The following is a 14,033-nucleotide window of genomic DNA, read 5'->3' on the forward strand; positions in this document are numbered from 1 at the left end:
ATATTACTGGGTTTGAGGAGACCTCCCCCACTATGAAGCTTTATTTGTGGTAAGAGTTCAGACCCCTCTTTTGGAAGAAATATAAAACTGTGGTTCTGACTTTTCAAAGGTCCGATGACACATATTGCTTGAGAGGGGAAATTAACTCCAGCATTCTGGCCAAATTTAAGTTTGGGATATTGCATTATCTTTCCCTGAAATTCTTTCTGTCATTCTAATTGGATAAAATATTCTTGCTTTCCTGTCCTAAACTGTCATATTGTAATTTTGCCCTGTAAAACACACAGAGTGAAATCCTGGCTCTATTGAAGTAAATGGCAAAACTCCCATTTATTTCAGTGGGGCTTGGATTTCACCTGAAATGTTTAACCCAGAGGTGGCTACATTTCAGTGCTGAATTAAATAATTTCTCTATATAGGGCCCAATCCTGCATCCCTTTACTCATCTGAATAGTCCTTAACTACATGAAGTTCCATTGACAAATTGCTTTCATGAGTAAAGACTACTCACATGAGGAGGAGTCTGCAGAATTGGGCCCATAGTTCTTAAAGCACTTTGGGATCTCTTGGAATAAGGACTATAAATCTGCTGTCATAATTAATTAGTTCCTCAGCTTTCACATAGGACACAAAATTTCTCTTCTGATACAGCTCCTATACAGGATGGAGATAATTCAGTCATGATATATTATTCATAAGAGTGTCCTTTACTACTGTGGCAAGATTCAAGAAAACTCCAAGTGCTGAAAAGTGGAGAAGCCCCTTGCACTATCCAACCTGTGAAACAAATTCATTCTATCAGTGTATCAGTGTATCTGCAAATGGAAAGTAAAGTAACTATTGTTCCTGGGAGCCTGTAAAATATATTATTCCTGATTCCTGTAAACCAAGATAAATATGTCCTTCGCACAAGACTGTCCTAGCAAAAATAAGTATATGTAGTCAGTCTGCATTCCACAGAGCTCAAAGATGGCTCATCCCTTCCTACCTCTCTTTGTTTTACTCTCCTTTTTGTTTAGCTTTCGCTATTGCCATATTTTACTGTTTTGCTTTATTTTATTTTACTTCACATGTATATTTTTATGCCATAAAAGGTGCTGTTAAGACTTTTTAATCTATTTATGTATTTGTTTGGTGACAAATGTTCTCATTATTTCCCAAGATAAACAACTTAATATTAAATAAAATATTGTGTGCTTTCACTTTTTTTAAAAACTAGAGTTATAAGATTTGTATTTTTCAACATGTCAAGAGCCATGCCTTTTCTGATTTTTTGTGATGACAAATAACCAACTTTATTTATGATGTATAAATATGGCCTGAAAGATTTAGTCAAAAAGGTTTTGGTGAGGAGTTCTTGTGTTTTATGTCAGAAACTGAGTTCTTGTCTCCCCTAGAAGATTCTTTGGTGACTGGAGAACAAGTTAAATTACTACATCACAAGAAACAAAAGACTGAAAGCTAAGCAACTGAGAAAGAAAAGGATTTTAAATCAGATAGTTTTAAACACTTTGGTTTATGATTGGTTTTGTTAATATTTATTTAATCCAATGACTAATAAATATTTTGGACAAAGGATGTATTTGTTAAAGATTCAACAGTCTTGTCCTTTCAATTAAAACGTCAGAGCTCACACTAAACAGCTGAGACCTTCAATGAGTCCTATAGCAAAAGCAGAGAAAACCAGACCTGACATCCCGGAGATTTCTAAGGTAAAAACAAGCAGGAAAAAAACCACCCCACTTTAAAAAACAAACCAATTATTCAGGCCTACTATAAAAGGAAAATAAAATAAAAAAAGAAATAAATAAAAACCCTGTTTCTTAAAAGCCCTTTGCAGGTCATCCTTAAAAGAGCAAATTAAAGACTAATTGTGTTGTGAAATTTAATCTAATCTTTTTTTGTCAGAGTTCAGGGACCCTGGAGTAGAGATTGATTATTAATTGAGGAGATTCTTTCATTATTCTTCAGATCTTATCTTTTGTATAAAATCATCTGGCACCAGGCGTTTCCTGATTCAGAGTGCTACCACAAAGTGGTTTCCAGCTCTGTTCAAAAGATAATGTTGGAAAATGTACAAATATGCAAATATCAGCTCAAAGCAGTTTTATGTAAATATAAAGAACTATGGTCACCCCCTGGGGCCCTATGCATTTGCAGTGAAGGAAAATCTATGACCAAAAAAAAGTGAGCTCTTCAAAACAAAAAAAGACACACACACACACACATAAAATAATCCAGTAAAGCCAGAATAATGCCAGATTGTCCAACACAGGTCTTTAAACCCTAGAGTGAAACTACACAGTACAGTGTTAGAGACTGCCAAAATATCTAATAATTCTAGTATAGTCAGAGAGCAGCTGTCAGCATTAATAAACAATTCAATACAGGTCTTCCAGGCATTCTCCATACTTTGGCCTGAAAGAAATCCAGACTAAATCATATCATAGAGTACATGCTGAACCTAGTAAGTCTGAAACTGGATTGCCACAATTTTCTCTACTGTTTTACTTTAAAAAAGATGCTACAGAAACGCCAGATACAATATTTTCAAATAGAGTTTTTATCGCTATGAAATGTATCCTCTTTTACGATAACATGAACATTGCTTAAGTTTTACTATTTGAACATTTGGGGAAGGTTGGGGGAAAAGGACCAGTTCTTCTGATCAAGATTCCTGACAAAATGAGAGCAAGCAAAGCATACTAAATGTGCAATATATCTACATATAAACAGTTCTACAATACACTGTTCCCGGTGCTGAAAAAATCAATAAAGAGCATTTTAAAAAGCGGTCCCCTACGTAGACAAAGTATTGTGCCCTGAACTTGACTGTCTCACTCTGCATGTGGTTTATGCTCATATGCCAGAGATGGGTGCACTACAGTACAGATAGATGAGGTCAGAGAGAGAGTTTCCGAGCTTCTTGTCAAGTCATTTCTTCTTGATAAGCTCTGTACAATGAAAAATTTGTTGTGTATCAATGTTACTGTTATGCTACTTTCCAAAGTCAGCAGAGAAGGCTGTTGGCATCTGAAAGTGAGTAGGCAAAACCAATAGGCAAAGACATGCTCTGAACCTATTTTTAAAGATACTATTGTATTTGACTCAAAAACAGGGGAGCCAATGCACTCCTGTCCTTGGCTATCCTGAGGAGCCTTCATGCAAGGGTAGTAATAAATATATTAGCTCTCAAATTCAGCTCTTTGTTTGTTCAACATCTGAAGTATCATTTGAAAGTACATAGTGTTTACCAAATTACTTGGTCCATCTTCAGATGTTGCTCCCAGAGGATTTTGATTCAAGGGTTAGTCTGAGTGCTTTGCATTTGAAATGACTCATGCAGCTCCTATTATTTCTTTCGTAACACAGGAATTGCCATAATGCCTCAGATCCATGGTCCAATTAATCCAGTATTCTGTCTCTGGCAGTGGCACCTTCAGAGGAAGGTGCAAAAAACACCACAGTAGGTAGATGTGGCATAAACTGCCTCCATGAATGTCTCATCCTAATCCCTAATCATCAGAGATTAATTTGAAACCTGATACGTGAGATCTAATAACCTTCTTCAAAAAATCATTCAGATTAACTATTATAACACTAGAGTTTTTGATCCATATAAATGTCCAGTTCCTCTTTGAATATTGCTAAATACTTGGTCTCAACAACATAATGTGGCAGTGAGTTCCACAGTCTAATCATATGTTGTATAAAGGTATTTCCTTTTACCAGTTTTGAATTTTCCACCTTTTAATTTAATTGAATGTCCCCTTGTTCTTGTGTGTTGAGAACAAAAGCTCCTCATCTATCTTCTCTATACCATTCATTATTTTATATTCTTTTATCATATCTCCACTTTACCCATAGTCTCCTTTCTGAGGTAAACAATCCCAACCTTTTCAATCTCTCTTCATATGAGAGATTGTCCATGCCCCTACTCATTCTTGTCACCCTTCTCTGAACTCTAATTCTGCAACATTCTTTTTGAGATAGGGTGACTAGTACTGCACACTGTATGTCAGATGAGGTTGCAACACTGATCTATGTAATGGCATTATAATATTATCCATATTATTCTCCATTTGTTCCTTATGCTTCCTAACATCTTGCTTGCTTTTTTGACAACTACTTCACGTTGAGCAGAGGTCTTTATTGAGCTGTCCACAAGGATGCCCAGGTACTTCTCCTGAGTTGATACACTTAATTCAGAACCCTGTAAGGTGTATGAGTAGTTCAATTTTTTCCTCCCGAACATGAATTATTTCACATTTTATATTTTCATGTGTCATTTTTAAGCTGTCAGCATTTTTATTCTAAGTTTATTTTGGTTACTTTATTTTCAAATCCACAGAAATAGCCCCTCCACCCCCACCCCCCAAAAAGGTTACAGTTAGCATTTTGAGTTCCATTCTGAGTCATCTCAATTGTATAATCATGTGACTCCATTTACTTTAGAGGAAGTATTTCTGATTTACACCAATATAAGTTAGGGCAGAGTTAGACACTAGCTCTTCAGCTGGTGTAGTATAGTTTTCTTTTTAACTTAGTTGAGATCACATTTTTGGCCCTGTCAGAACAAACTGTATTATAAGTCAAAATCAAAATGTAACAGCCAATATATTCTGATGTTGTGTATTGTAAACAGACCCCTAGTATTGTGGAGTTACTGTGATGATGTCAGAGCCAGGGCTACAAATAGAATCATAGGACTGGACGGGACCTCAAGAAGTCATCTAGTCCAGTCCCCTGCACTCAAGGCAGGACTAAGTATTATCTAGACCATCCCTGACAGGTGTTTGTCTAACTTGCTCTTTAAAATCTCCAATGATGGAGATTCCACAACCTCCCTAGACAATTTATTCCAGTGCTTAACTACCCTGGTAGTTAGGAAGTTTTTCCTAATGTTAATGTCCAACATAAACTGCCCTTACTGCAAGAAGCCCATTGCTCTTGTCCTATCCTCAGAGGTTAAGGAGAACAATTTTTCTCCCTCCTCCTTGTAACAACCTTTTAAATACTTGAAAACTGTTATGTCCCCTCTCAGTCTTCTCTTCTCCAGACTAAACAAACTAAATTTTTTCAATCTTCCCTCATAGGTCATGTTTTCTAGACTTTTAATAATTTTCTTGCTCTTCTCTGAATTTTCTCCAATTTGTCCACGTTTCCTGAAATGTGGTGCCCAGAACTGGACACAATACTCCAGTTGAGGCCTAAGCAGCGTGGAGTGAAGTGGAGCGGAAGAATTACTTCTCATGTCATTGCTTACAACGCTCCTGCCAATACATCCCAGAATTATGTTTGCTTTTTTCGCAACAGAGCTACACTGTTCACTCACTCATTTTTAGCTTGTGATACACTATGACCCCCAGATCCCCTTCCACAGTACTCCACCTTAGGCAGGCATTTCCCATTTTGTATGTGTGCAACTGATTGTTTTTTCCTATGTGGAGTACTTTGCATTTGTCTTTATTGAATTTCATCCTGTTTACTTCAGACCAATTCTCCAGTTTGTCCAGATCATTTTGAATTTTAATCCTATCCTCCAAAGCACTTGCACCCCTTCCCAGCTTGGTATCATCCGCAAACTTTATAAGCGTACTCTCTATGCCATTATCTAAATCATTGATATTGATATTGAACAGAATCGGACCCAGAACCGATCCCTGAGGAACCCCACTTGATATGCTCTTCCAGCTTGACTCTGAACCACTGATAACTACTCTCTGGGAACAGTTTTCCACCAGCTATGCACCCACCTTATAGTAGCTCCATCTAGGTTGTATTTCCGTAGTTTGTTTATGAGGAGGTTCATGTGAGACTGTATCAAAAGCCTTACTGAAATAAAGACTTTAGTGAAGTCTTAAAGTCACAAAGACTTAGTGAAATAATGAGATAGAGAATACTATGGAAAGAGAAAGATGTTCACATTTTCGGTACAAGCAGCTTAATTTTCAAACACATGACTTTCAGGATCATTCATTTCAATAAAACATTTTTCTCACATGTAAATTTTCATGTAACTCAAATGTTTTTAATTCTCAGACCTCACCACCATCTGTAACTCAGTCTCTATTTCTTAAAAAATTGCAGACATCTGTTTAAATACCCATCTCTTTCATCACACAGAATTTTAGATTCAAAAACTAATCTCTAACATAATACCAAAGTTGGGTTACATTTCCAAGCAACCAAGAGAGACTGGCATTTAAAATTCTGTTGTGTTGGCTGCACTGGACTCCGTGCTGCATTAGGCATTGTCTAATTGATATCAAATATTAATATTTAATTAAATAGTCAAGTAATCTTTTAATTTTTTGTTAACATTGAGATGTTCAGAGAGAGTGATGGCCAAACCCCAGTTTCAGTCACGTTTTGGTCCACAGCTTTGAGCAGTCAGTCAGTTTTTTAAAGGCCATTAATTTGCTCAAGTGTACGCTACAGTACCTACTGGGTAAGGGGTCCAAAGTTACGCACTTTTATCCTCCAACACTCTTCAGATGGCTGCATTTGTGGGGATGATTTATATCACACACCCATGCTGGTGCAAAACATTTTCTGTTAGGTTCTCTCTGCAGGGTTTTTTTCCAGTTCTTCCACAAGTGGAGGTGGACTTTGACCCCACTTTCCTCCCTGCCTCCCTCACAGAAAAAGAATGGCATCCCCATGGATTCATTAAGGGCCAGAACCCTCTACCTCAAGGCCCTGTGCCTTTGTACTGGCTCCTGTAGCTATCTCCAGACTCTCTGGCAGTGGTAACATGTTTTTCCTTGTAGGCAGTGGCACCTGGAACCCTCCATTAAGGGACCAGTCTGTATCAACTCCTGAATGGATTCCCTGCAGGATTAGATGATGCATGCGAAGTGCCATGGGAAAATGAGACGATGACCAGGATTTTCAATGTTGGCTTTAAAAATCCATATTGAGACACCTGCCTGTTTTTCAAAGGTAGTCAGCACCCAACAGCTCAGATTAAAGTCAATGGGGATGTGACTGGACCCTCAGCATGAAAAGATGACTCTCCCCTCTTGGACAGTCTGAGAAGCCATTTTTGGCTTCTCAGACTGTCCAAGAGGGGAAAGTCATCAAGTTCGGGAATATCTGGAGGTTAATAGCCTCCATGCATAGGAATAACTCCTGTTTGTAAGGTTAAATACTGCCTTGGACATTAATACCCTCCATGCATAGGAATAACTCCTGTTTGTAAGGTTAAATACTGCCTTGGACGTTAATACCCTCCATGCAGAGGAATAACTCCTGTTTGTAAGGTTAAATACTGCCTTGGACATTAATACCCTCCATGCAGAGGAATAACTCCGATTTGTAAGGTTAAGTACTGCCTTACTATGGGATCCACGCTATTCACCATTCTTTGAAGAAGAGCTTGATTTTTGATTTTTCACAATCAAATAATAGAATACTTTACACTCGTCACCAACAGATAAGCACTCATTTTAAAAAATTATGTAGGGAACCATACATCTGACTTCCCTCTTCAACCTGCTGCTTCGCTAAATTTATGAACATAGTATCAAAAGAAGTTTTAGAGCCATCCTTTGATACTGAAGACAAAGATGCTATTCAGAGCACAAAACCTCAAAGTCCTTGCCTTAGATAGCTTCCTTGTTGAATTTTACCAAACATGTGTAGACCAAGAGAACTTCTTCCTATGTTCTAAATGGCCCTGATTACTGTCTTATTAAAGCCAGATGATCCTGCAAGATACGGCAAAAGTCTTGTCATGAAGGCTAGAAATTACTCTGCTTAATATCAGTCACCCTAACCAAGAGTGATTTGTCGACAACATATACAATTCAAGCACTTACCTCCAACCTCATTGCTCTGATGATTCTATACCAAGACTCTGTTGACCCATTCATTAGTAAATCAGTTGATGCCGAAGAAGCACTCAATAAGGTGGGCTAGGATTTCCCTTTCTTTGGCTTGGAGAAATATGGGTTCACTACTTACTTTGAATCCTGTCTAAAACTATGTACAGGACCCAAGTCATCCATCAGAACAAGTAGCCTCTTCTCAAATATTTTTCCCCAAGCTGTGTCATGCAACAGAGGTGGTTTCTTCTTAGGTATACTTTATATTGCCCGAGTCCCTGCCTATGGCGCCTCATGCCCACCTATACATACATATAACATATACATATAACTGAAATAAAAATCCATCAGTGTGAACGCAGAACAATGATATCTGGTAAGATCGATCCCCTCACAATTTCTTTGCAGGTATTTGAAGCAGTGTCAGGATTTAAAACTAATTGGGACAAATCTGATATTCCCCTAATTTCTAGGAGAATGCTGAAGTATATTTTTATTAGATGGGAATTCCAATGGCCTAATAACTAAGTCAGATATCTGGGAATCATAATACCTAGAAAAACAGACCTAATAATCAGTAGCTCCAGTTCATCTATTTATTGGGGGAGGAGTGGGACAGATTCCAGTCCCGTCAGGGACCCTTTTCTGGTCTCTGCAGATCCTGTCTCTCCCTCAGCTGGGGAGACTCCCCTCTCTCTTGCCCACATGGTGCACAAGCCAGTGCTACCAGGAGTCGAGTTCTCAGTGGACTCCCCTGCTCTCTGCTATACCAACAGAGGTGCCCCGTGTACCAAACTGTAATACCATTGTGACTGTCTGTCCTTCTGTCTGAACAGCATGAGAGGTCCTGGGTTCAAATCCCAAACAAGTCCTTGCAAAAGCCTGATTTTGTCCTCTACTTTTACATTTTTGGGCTACCTTTGCCTGCTCGTTTTTCAAAAAATAGCATGGAATGGTTGTTGCACTGCATTCAAATATGGTTTGTTGATCTAGGGGTATGAATCTTGTTTCAGGTTTGAGCAGGTCCTGTTCCAAATCCCAGACAAGTCTTCACATGTCTGGTTTGTTGCTGTAGACTTACAATTTTTGCACTAGTTTTGCCTGTGTTTTTTTCCAAAAGTCATGTGAAATGGTGCTCACCCAGTCACCTGAAAGTGGCTTGTTGCCTAGTGGTATGATTTTCATTTCAGATCTGCAAGTCTCAGTATTCAAATTCCTGTAGAGGCTGGTATTTGTCCTGTATATTACAAATCTGGGACTACTTTTGCCTGTGTTTCTGTCCCCCCCACCCCCAAAAAAAAAATCACATAGAATGATGGTCACAGTAGGGTCTGAATATGACTTACTTTTTTGGGGGAAGGAGCAGCTCCACTTCCAGTTCCTCCCAGATGGCTGCAATCTCAGGTGGTGGAGGTGAGAGCTCTGCCTTCCTTCCTCTCTCTCTTTCTCTGGGTGACTATAATGTCCTGGACAGCCTATCTGTGGCAGAACGCCATGAATATTTGGAGCTTTTGTTTCTTATCAAGGGCTCCTTCCTGAAGTGGAAAAGTCTTTCCAAAAGATAATCACCCTGCCTGGATATGGGTTATCAAAATTAGTTTAGTTGGAGCAACTCTAAATTTCTCCCACTTCTCAAAGGGCGAGTGGTGCGAAGAACTTCCCAAAACATCCCACCTGAATCTGGGGGAGGAAGAAACAGCTAAGCAAGGGAGAAGCCAATTGACGGGCGGAGGGGAGGAATGGTAACCCGTCTATAAAAGGAAACCTGCTCGAACTGCTCATAAAAGCAGAGCAATGTGGATCTCACAACCCGCCCATTAGAGACCTGGACAATGTGAGAACCTACCAAAAAGAACATTTCTTTCTTTCTTTCTTTCTTTCTCTCTCTCTCTCACACACACACAGACAATTATCTCCCTATGTACAAAGGAAGTTTTTGCTTTCCTAATTCAGGCACATAATATTACTCATTTCTTCAGATGCAAGCAATATTTTGATGTCAGAAAACCAAGTAACCTCCCCACATGGGTTCATATTGAACAAAAACTATTATATCTCACCCCAATCTTTTGCTATTTAGGATTAATTTATTATAGGCATTCTAATGCCCAGTTTCCTGCTGTTGTAGCTATTAGACAAGTAGGGTCACATACCTAACCACCAAACTTAAATTTCATGCTTCTGTTTTATGGGGAAATTACATACTTTGTATTCAGAATAAACCCTTACTTTTGAAAAAACTGGGAAGGGAGAGGGAATTATTACTTTGTCACAATTAATCCACCACAATGTCATTAAATCACTTGCAGATGTACAAGATTCAAAGTCATTAAGCCTTCTGCAAATGTCCAAGAGCTGCTTTCTGGATATGTTTGTAGCTGAAGTGTCTGACTGAGCATCATTTTGGCCCCATTGTGCTTACTCACATTTTAAGAGAGAGAGAAAAATAAGACAGGTCAGCAGAGGTCATGTATTAATATCTTATGAAACTTTCTGAAGAGAACTTAGCTGACTCAAGGTTTCTTTGGGAGACTGACCCTGGAACATCCATACACTTCACAATGTAATACCATAGGACACAACCCTAAGCCATCAGCTATGGATCAGCATTGAAGATCCGATCCAACTCCCACTGAAATCAATAGAAAGATTCTCACTGAAATCAGTGGGAACAGGATCAGAGTCCTATGTTAGATCCAGCAAAAGCTTTAAATTGTACAAGAACCCATCCTGCTTACATAAAATAGGTACAAAAAGTGATGATAAATGCTGGCTTTCCAGGAAGACCTTAGGCTCCTTGATTAACATGATTTCCCCCAAAGTAAAAGGGCTTTTTGAAGGATGTACGTTATTATAGTCAATTTCATTTTGCATACAAATATGTTGTTAAGATCTGAGATGTTCCTACTGGCTGAAATTCATCCCAGCACAGGGCCAATGCACCAGTTATGTCCCAATCATATTTTGAAGTCTTGGATAGACTGACTATGCTGCCACACCAGTTTTAAGATGACATTATTCCCTCAAAGTCAATGGAGTCAGACCAGTATAAAAATAGTGTTGATAAGCACTGGTAATCACACACCAGTAAAACTCAAATGGTGAATCAGCCTCACACAGGTCATGTTCGCAGGTTGAAGGGCACCCACTGGGACTAACATAAGTAAAAATGGGCCTCATGGAATAGAAACTTTGGATACTTCAAGCAAAGTTTATGGCTAAGTTTCTAGCTTTATAAAGAGAGAAATCCAAAAGAGTTGTCTCTACCTATCTGTTATGTCTTGTCTTTTAGATTGTAAGTGCTTTGGGACGGGGTCTGTTCCTGTATGTATTGTATCACACCTAGCACAGTGGACCTCAACATAGTTGGCTTCTAGGTGCTACCACAATATCTGTCCTCATTCCTAAATAATAATAAATAAATAATAGTCTCAAAACATGGAGGACTGGTACAATGGTCTAGTAAATATGAGGCTACCATATAAGCAATGAGAAGAACTTGTGAAGTTCCACATAGTCATGCTTTTCTTCCTCATTAGTTTCCTGCTGTCTTGTTTCCCATATCTTGCTCCTGTCTTCTCCCTTCCTCTAATGTGGAAAAATTATATGCATTATTATCCAATAGGATGGTTTTATCCTCTCCTAGATTTCTAGATTGTTATGGGTTTTCTATTTTTTTTCTGCTGACTATATAAAAAAAGTTTCAAAAACTCAATAAAACATTAATTTACATACACAAAAGGACACACATTCTAGAAATTCGAGAACAGAATAGAATTAGAATAAATATTCTAGAATATATCTTCCATTCTTCAGAAGCCCTGTATCTGTGTTTTTTTTCTGCTGGACAGAAGTGCAAGTTTATGGCATCATAAGAATCTCATAGTCCAGGGGTGGCCAACCCTCTGGTTCCTGAGCCACATGCGGCTCTTCAGAGGTTAACATGCAGCTCCTTACCTAGAAATGGATTCCGGGGCTGGAGCTATAGATGCTAACTTTCCAATGTGCTAGAGGGTGCTCACTGCTCAACCCCCTCTGCCCCAAGTCCTGCCCCCACTCCACCCCTTCCCTCAAGGCACCTGCCTCCTGAGCCTGCTATGCCCTCACTCCTCCCACCCACAGCCTCCTGCGCATGTGAAACAGCTGATTGCAGGGGGAGGAGAGAGTAGGTGCTGATTGGTGGGGGTTGCCGGCAGGCAGGCAGGAGGCGCTGAGGGCTGGGGAGCGGATGTGGGGCTGCTGACATATTACTGTGGCTCTTTGGCAATGTACATTGGTAAATTCTAGCTCATTCTCAGGCTCAGGTTGGCCGCCCCTGCCATAGTCAGTGCGCCCAGTCAATCATGGGACAATGTTTTTGTTTTAACACCAGGCAATAACTAGTTTATTGGGTCATTGTAATAGCCAGAGATGGAGTCATACTCTGCATTAAGCAGGCCAAATTTGATGCTAACTTACCTCTACCATGCAAGCCAAGTGAAGCCAGTTGGATTGCATGAGGTGTGAGGGCTGAATTTCAGTTGACTCAGAGTATCTCAGCTATAGTAGCCCTTTCCCAGAATGGGCAGCAAAACTTGAGGGTTTCCCCTTTAAAAGAGAGAATAGAAGAGCTATTTTTAGAATGCTGAATGTGCCACTCAAAAGCTGCCTTTGATCAAAGAGACAATTCATATATTAGGGTCATATCTAGCACTCCCCACTCAGGCAAAACTCCCATTGAGTCTGCATATTTACACTCATATAAATCTGGAGTAACTCTATTTACTTTTCCATTTAGTATTCCTCCAGATTTACATCAGTGTTCCAGAAAATTTTTGGTCTCGAATAAACAATAAGTAAGAAAAGGAGAATACGGCTTTTGCTTTTTTCTAAGATTCCTTCTCAGTACAACTGAAATTTTTAATCAACTAGTTAAACTTCTCTTTATGACCAACATTGGCAAAAGATATATACAATTCTATAGCACAATATAAATTTAACAACATTTCAACTTTTTTGCTTTAAATTAATCCTTATTCAATGGAGTAATATTCAGACACATTAACTGAAAATCTTTCTTAGATACTTACAAGGGTGAGAGTAACATGACTCTATTTTATAAGGCATGAATGTCACATTCTTCTTTAAGGGAAAATTATACAAAAATATAGGGTATCTGATTATTGTATGCACTGACATTTTTGTAAGTTTAATTTGATATTTTTTCCCCCAGGAATAGACTAACCTTTACTAAGACTCACCTTTAAGAATGTTCATTCCAGCTCTTCTGTCCATCTGGTGGCTGCCTGGCTTTTCCCTCCTATTGCTATGTCCGTCTGGCTAGCATTTTTTCCCCAAAATACTACAGGATCATTTTTTTCTAAGTTTGTATGGAAGAAGCTAGACCACCCTTTAAAATCTCTATTTCAAGGACATAACTTGTACCCTCATGTCAGCAGATCTAAAATCTCAAGTGGTATATCACAAGTCATAAATGGCATGTGACAGAAGTAGTAAGCAAGGAATATATTATATTCTCCTCACATATCTAGCCAAAGTCTGTCAGAGTTAGAGGATCTGGTTGTTTTCCAGATATTTTTTTCTCCCAGAGGGATTCACCTTTACTTAATCTAAGAGAACAAGCCTGACAGCCATAATTGTTTACTATTTAGCTTTCTGAGAATATGTGAGGCCATAGTTTCTGTTGGTGTTACTTCAATGGTGTCAAGAGTTACACCAGCAGAGAATTTAGCTTCTCGGATATGATCTGACAGCATCAACTTCAATGAGACAAGATCAGTAGCAGACCCTTAAACTGCAACACGAATCATCATTTGAATGCATAACACATACAAAACCAAAACAGTAGTCCAATCAACATCAGTTCTTTAAAGCTTGATTCCAAGATCTCTGATTTCCTCACTGATTGTCCTGGGCCATGTGACAAATATTTATCAAATACTTTGGGGACAAAATCCTCTAGGGTGCAATGTAGTGTCTAGCTAAAGAAATTCTAATTATACACCCACTTGCACAAAGTCACAGACCAGGGGTGGGTGGCCAAACTTACTGACCCTCTGAGCCACATACGATAATCTTCAGAAGTTCGAGAGCTGGGCACACCTCCTGTGGCTCAGGGTTTCTGCCTTGCAGCAGGGTGGTGGGTTTAGGGGCTTCTGACCTGCACGGAGGAGTGTCTCGGGGCTTCAACCCTGTGGGAGGTGC

This window comes from Lepidochelys kempii, chromosome 10 (assembly GCF_965140265.1).
Source record: "Lepidochelys kempii isolate rLepKem1 chromosome 10, rLepKem1.hap2, whole genome shotgun sequence".
In the NCBI taxonomy this organism is placed as follows: Eukaryota; Metazoa; Chordata; order Testudines; family Cheloniidae; genus Lepidochelys; species Lepidochelys kempii.